This window comes from Vicia villosa, linkage group LG1, assembly GCF_029867415.1.
Source record: "Vicia villosa cultivar HV-30 ecotype Madison, WI linkage group LG1, Vvil1.0, whole genome shotgun sequence".
Classification (NCBI taxonomy): Eukaryota; Viridiplantae; Streptophyta; class Magnoliopsida; order Fabales; family Fabaceae; genus Vicia; species Vicia villosa.
Window position 1 is genome coordinate 245,664,068 of NC_081180.1, and position 7,402 is coordinate 245,671,469.

General features: G+C 34.0%; 1 pseudogene; it reads left to right on the forward strand.

The window, feature by feature from the left end:
* The first annotated feature begins 4,751 nt into the window (after window positions 1-4,751).
* The window catches only part of LOC131624979 (bifunctional riboflavin biosynthesis protein RIBA 1, chloroplastic-like), a 12,590-nt pseudogene continuing 9,939 nt past the window's right edge, over window positions 4,752-7,402 (forward strand).

Consider the following 7,402-nt stretch of genomic DNA (forward strand, 5'->3'; position numbering starts at 1 on the left):
TTATATTAACCATTTTAAAATAAATCATAAAAACAAAAATTAACATTTTTCTTAAAGATAAGATTGAATTGGCGATCTAGATTAAAACATAGAATATAATGAAATATAATTAATTCAATGTTGAACAAAATAATTCACAATAAAAAATTATGGTTGATTCATCATCTACATAAAATACTATGTATGCATTGGTAAATATTATACGAGGAACACATGGGGAGGAGGAGACACCGATCTATGTTGTCTGTCATCACCATGTTTCGGGGTTACTTCCTCCGATACAGGACACTTTGAATTTTATATAAATACAATTAAGAGCATGCACAATCACAACACCATTCTTCTTGCATCCTCATTTCTTCAAAGTTCAAACAAAACTATGGCTGTTGCTTCTTTCAATCTCTCTTCTTCCTCCTCAATGCCCCTCTCATCTTTCCGGTACGTTCTCAACTCTATTTTATCAAAAGTTAAATATATTTTTATTCCTATAAATATATTTTTTGGTGTAAAACTGTTTATTTTGTAGATTCTCTATATATAACAATAAATTTACCATCTTTTATTAATTTGGTTACACTTCTATTATGGTTAGAATTTGTGAAATTTAATCTCCCTTTTTTTTTAATTTAAAAAACCACTACATGCATATTTTTGGTCAGTAAAAAAATTTTAGAGGAGATAATGTAAGGATTAGATTGTATGAAGGATTGTATAAATATTCATATTTTTTATTTTAATAAATCAGAATCATTAATTAAATCTTCAGGTACCTTTTTTTTTGTGTATCACCCATGAATTATATAGTTGATGTCTCGTCTTAGATAGGGGTGTTCGCGGTGCGGTTTGGTTCGGTTTTGGGCATAAAAGTCATCCTAACCACGAGATAAAAATACATGCGGTTCGGTTTGGTTCGGTTGATTTTTAAAAAGTCATCCAAACCAAACCAAACCAAACCAATGCGGTTAGGATCGATTCGGTTGGCTGCGGTTTATACCATAAAAAAAATTACTGAAATTAAAGGAAAAAGGAAAATAATTACTACCAAAATATTACACTACAGTATCAAAATTACTGCCAAAATATTATAGTACCATAATTACAATACCACAATTACCAGCAAAATAAGTATTCATTACTACCAAAATAATAATTAATTCTGCCAATATAGTACAGTACCATATAAGTTTCAGCATCACATACTAATTACTACCTATTACAATACCAATTACTACCAAAATAATAATCCATTACTACTAAAATAATAATCCAATCTGCCAAAATAGTACAGTACCATATAAGTTTCAGCATCACATACTAATTACTACCTATTACAATACCAATTACTACCAAAATAAGTCTCAATTACAATACCAATTAGTAACAAAAATAAGTATCAAAACACATGTCAGATTACACCAAAGTAGCACTGTCTCCAATTCTCCATCTCCATGACTCCATCTACATATCATAATTGAGCAAATTGTGTTAAATTAATTTACTTAAGAATAAAAAGATTTTAAAATTTTTGAAAAATGGAACATACCATTTCATTTCCTTTTGAAGCACATATACTAATCAGATTCAATATCAGAAAGCCCCTCATTCAATTGTGGAATCGGAGCTAATTCTAAGAATGTATCAAATATAACAAAAGTTAGACATAACAAACAATTAAATTTGAATAAAATAGAATTAATTATATACATATATACCTTCTTCGAGCTTCTCTAAATCTTCCAAATGCTCCTCAATATCAACTGACAAAGGTGAAGATCTTAACCAATTTTGTGAACAGATTAAAGCTTCAACAGTGTGAGGTGTAAGAGAGCTCCTATAAGCACTAAGAACTCTACCTCCTGTGCTAAAAGCAGACTCGGAAGCAACAGTGGATATTGGCATAGCCAATATATCTCTAGCTATTAGACCAAGGGTAGGGTATTTGGTAGAATTCACCTTCCACCAATTTAAAATGTCAAAATCAGGATTTTTCTTCTCCCTAGGCTCTGTGAGATACAAATCCACTTCATTTTTACTCAAATTTGGATCTTGATCCATATCCATCTCAAATTTATCATCCACTTCTGAAGATGTAACAAATTCTAATACTTCTACTTCTTGTGCAACACTTTCTGCTTGGCCTTTCCGACTATAGCTTTCAAATATTCCAGTTAAAGTATCCTTTACCTTACCACACAAAGAATCAGCAATCTCCTTCCCATAATATTGATGCAATCCCCAGCTAACAAATTGGAATTTACGACGAGAATCAGCAATCTCCTTCCCATAATATTCTAGGTTGTGTAACACTCATAAAATAACGAAATCCTTCATTCTCAACAAATGAAAACGGCAACTCATCCACAATTAACATTCTAGCTAAAGCTTGTCTACACAAATCACCATCAAAATGGACAGCAACAACCCCAGTACTACTAGTTCCTTTATTATCTTGAACACTAAGAACAGTTTGGGTAGGATCAAGATTTTTGGGAAATTTTTTACATTGTATTCTTAAATGATTTGATAAATTGGAGGTTCCATTTTTGTGTGAATCGGCAGCATAAGATGTATTTTTACACCACTTATACACAGCCCTACCACCTACTTTTTCAAAATGCTCCCAAACCCAAGATTTAGGCCTACAAGGTTTTTTTTACCTGGCTCATCAGCATTACAAACATCCTTTTTCTTTGTAGATGCTTCCCCGATTTTCCTTTTCTCGATGCTTTGAACATTGCCACATTGATCTTTGTCACCTTGATCAATATTTTGAGATGGTGGTTCTGTTGTAGGCATTGATGATGGATTATTTTCAGCCTACAAATAAGATGAACAAAAACGGGTGAACAATAGTTTGATGATGGATTATTTCACAGCAGAAATATATTATTTATTAAGATATACAAGCACATCTTCATCTAAACTATTAGGACATTGAATTGATGATGGATTATAAAATGATTTAATACTACATTTTTTAATACTACATTGTTTAAATATGAGACAATAATGCTGCAAATTTCAAATACAAGTAAAGAAGTTAAGAAAAGAAAAAACATTCCACATTCTGTTATACAATTTCAACTTAAATGTAAGCTTACATTCTGTTATACAATTTCAACATAAAGTATGTTTTCATTCTGTCCTTTTGTTAGTACTTGAATGTAAGCTTACAAGTAACAAGAAACTTCTCATAGTCTGCTTATAGCCATAATACAGGGAAAGTTGATTTGAGAGCACAAACAGTCTGCGACAAGTTCTTTACATTACATAAATGATGCATACCTAATTAATTATCCAATATGCTAAATTTAGATATCAACAATGATGCACAAACAGCCTGTGACAAGTTACTAATACAACTATTCATAAAACTATTATAGATGTCCTTATCATTAAACTTTTTGAAAAGGGTAAGAACACAACAAGCAAAGTAGACGAGTATCGAAGGACATTCCAGTTGATAAATCTTTGTCAATGTTACATTCCTGTCTAACTCGTTTAATTTACAACATTGAAACCATGACAAAACTATTACATGGGCCACTCCCTGTCTCATAACTATCAATCCATATATAGATTCAAGTCCCTGTAAGAATAACAATCAAAAGAAAATACGATTCATTTCTAAAATACGAAATCCCAAATAAATCATATTCAGTACCTGATTTTCGGTCATCGATGTGGAAGCACCAGCATGAGAGCCAACATCAGAACTCACTTCCTTTTCCTTATCAATAATGGTCATATCTAATATCTGAAAACGAAAAATTGAGTGAGGGATGAAGAGAACAACATAAGAGCCAACGAAATTGAAGAAACAATATTGAGTGACGGATGAAGAGAACAACATAAGAGAGAACACACTTTCACCTTTGTTGATTGTAGATACAAATTGAGTGAGGGATGCAGAGAACGAAGTTGAAATGATGGTGAGCGAGAGTGAGAGCACGAAGTTGAAACGGCGGCGAACAATGAAGAAAACCCTAGAGTTGTAGTTCGTGAGAATGTGAGATACTGAAGTTGAATAGGTAAAATGAAACCACGTGAGTGAGGTGTGCAATATTGTAGTTGGATTTGGTAGTATAAATTAAATATGCGGTTCGGTTTGGTTCGGTTTTGTAAAATGAAAACCGCCAACCGAACCGAACCGCGCGGTTCAGTCAAAAAATTATCCAAAATCATCCAAACTAAACGCGGTTTTTGCGGTTTTCGGTTTGGATTGGTTCGATTTGCGGTTTTACTTTTGGATTGGTTCGGATACGATCACCCCTAATCTTAGATGTCAATTATCAACTAACCTTAAGTTTTGTTGTGCGGTTACAAAATTATGATTGATTTTGTAAAAATGATTTTATTTTAAAGTGAAAATTAGTTAGATTTAAAAATTTACTTCAAGTTAGAATCAATTATAAATGCAAAATTAACTATATTCCATAATAATTTAATTATTAAAATCAATTTTATTCATAAGTAATCAAACACAAACACGTCAAAATCAATTTAAGAGATTTAGAATCAATTTTGACTATTCTAATGGCTCAATCATACATAGGCTAATTGTTGAAATCTACTCTTATTTATGGACCTAGATTTTTTTAGCTTAGAGTAAATACCTTTGTATTGTGTCTTAGAGTTATTAAATTTCAAGATTTTTTTTTTGTTTCTCTTTGATTTGATGTTTGGATGTTACTATTTGAAATTAACATTTGATTTGATCTTCTTCATTGTAGGGTATCCAATCACTTCAAATTATTTAAAAATTTCCCACCTGTCAAACTGAATTATAAATTTGCTTCAAATCATAATGTTGCTTTAAGGGTTAAAGCTACATTGGTAGCTGGAGGGGATGACCTCCTTCCCTATCCAAAAAATAGCAATGATGTTGTTATAGGTAAAGATCTGGTTGTTGATGAATCAAAGGGAACGTCAACACAAGATTCAGGGATAACTAGCATTTTATTCCCTGCTGACAATAATGAATTTGATTTGGACAGTCCTACAAAAGGTTTCGCTTCTATCCCTGAGGCCATTGAAGACATTCGTCGCGGAAAGGTTGTGAATTGGTCTTATATGTTATAATTTTTTTATAGTTAGGACCTGTTTAAATTAACTTATATGAACTTATCTACTGTCATAAGTTTTGTGATATTGTGGTGATAGATTTATTTTATTAACGGATATTAACCATGCAGATGGTAGTAGTTGTAGACGATGAAGATAGAGAAAATGAAGGAGACTTGATAATGGCAGCGCAGTTGGCAACGCCTGAAGCCATGGCATTTATAGTAAAGCATGGAACTGGCATAGTTTGTGTAAGCATGAAAGAGGAAGATCTTGATAGATTGAAACTTCCTTTGATGGTTGATAGTAAGGCCAATACTGAAAAACTTTTTGTGGCATTCACTGTGTGTTAGCTGAAGATTTCGTCTTGTAATATTTGTCCTTCGAAGAAGTGGAGAATCGAAGGAAAGATGGTTACTGATGGCCATCCCTTAAAAATAAAAGAATGGCTACTGATGGCCATGCTTCGAGAATAAAGATTTCTAAGTTCGTTATGAAGATAATGAATACTGAAAGCTAGTGAAAGTATGTGTCTTCGGGGACTTAGACAAAATTTATAAAATATATTCAAGTATTACTACTTAGCGTGTTTTCGTAGTGTTTTTAATACACTGCCACGCGTCGAAGACGGACTCAGGCGGGAAGATTTGAAATTCGAAGACGGTTTCGTAACTGTCCAAGTAACAGATGGCGTCGCTGGAAGTTCTTATGAGAGACGTGGCAGCAGATTAGTGTAGGACCGTTAAGGTCGAAACTAGTATAAATAGGAGTCTTAATGTTAGGATTCTGTGTGTTCATTTTGTACAAATCACTCACATATTTACTCAAGTATCAAGTGTTAAGAGAAAGAGTTCGCTGAGAAAATGTACGTATGACACCACCACTTTAATACATGTGTATTATCTTTCGTTTTCAAATATCTTTCAGAATTACTGCATTTTATTTACTTCTTGCCATTTACATTTCTGTATCTTTACTTTAATGTCATTTACTTTTGAATTACTTTCATGTTATTTACTTTCAAAGTCTTTAACGTTTCTGCATTCTAAGATTCTTTACGTTTTAACAGTCCTTTTAGTTTCATATGTTATGTTACTTATCTTTTCATTGAAATCATACTTACATATAACAAAGTGGTTATCAAGATTACTTGTTCTTTCATCGAACAATGCTTATTGACGAAGACGAATCATGAATATGGTTCAAATGAACATTGATAACAATCTTTTTGACTATGTGTCCTAGGATCAATCTAGTCGATCCTGCGAGTAACCAAATCATATTTATTATAGTTTGGAAGACTAGCGGTTGTTTACCGGAAATCACCGTAAACAAATTGGCACGCCCAGTGGGACCGTGTCAAGCGGATTGTTTTAATTAATTGCTTTATTTTTGTCTAGACAATATCAAGACCTTGTATGAACCTTAGGAACGGTAAATTAACGAACAGTGCACAACCGATTCCCAAACGAAGGTACAACAAGAAAATGGTCGTTACGGCCAGTGCAGGGGGTGATCAAGATCCCCCACAAGGTTCAGGATCAGGAGCGGCAAATTCGACTTCCACTCAAGGAACACGGGATACAACGGGTCCAAATAGATCGAGACCTGCAGATAATTCCCAGGCTATGCCTGAAAATAATACAGGACCCTCAGGGACTATTCCAGTTTCAGTGTCGACAACCGCACCCTCATCCACAAGTGCAGAGGACGTACCGTTTTCCTCGACAAATGCTGCAAACAATTTGTTTGGTCAAGGCACGAATTCTGCTTTCGAATGGAGACCAAATAATCCATATGGAATGCCATACCAATATGGAACAGGTGTACGAGGGGCAGGACCTATATATGCCCCAACTAACAATGCGACATTTTCACCGAATGTTAGTTCAGTGGGTCGAAGTGCACACAACACTAGTTTTTCTACCCAGATGCCCCACTTTACCACAAATAACCAAGCAGCATTTCGACAAGAAATGGATGCAAGCAACCATGATATGCTAGGGGCTTTGGCCAGAGAATTGACTTCAATTTTAAACCCACTAGTGACAAATATTGCTACTACAAATAGGGAAAACGTGGAGACTTTCCAAAAGATATCATCTCAAATGAATCGAATGGCAGAGTTCATGGGAGTAACACCACCTAGAAGGAAAGACAAACAGCCTTCGAATCAAGAAGAGAGGCCCATTATGGAACGTGTACAAGATATAGTTTTGTTATCTAGGACAGCCACTAGGGATGTAGGCCCCTCACGAAGAACAGAGACGATCGAAGGAACTCCAGTAATTAACTTAGAGGCTTCAAATCAAAGAACCGTCCCCGTTCGACAGGAAAC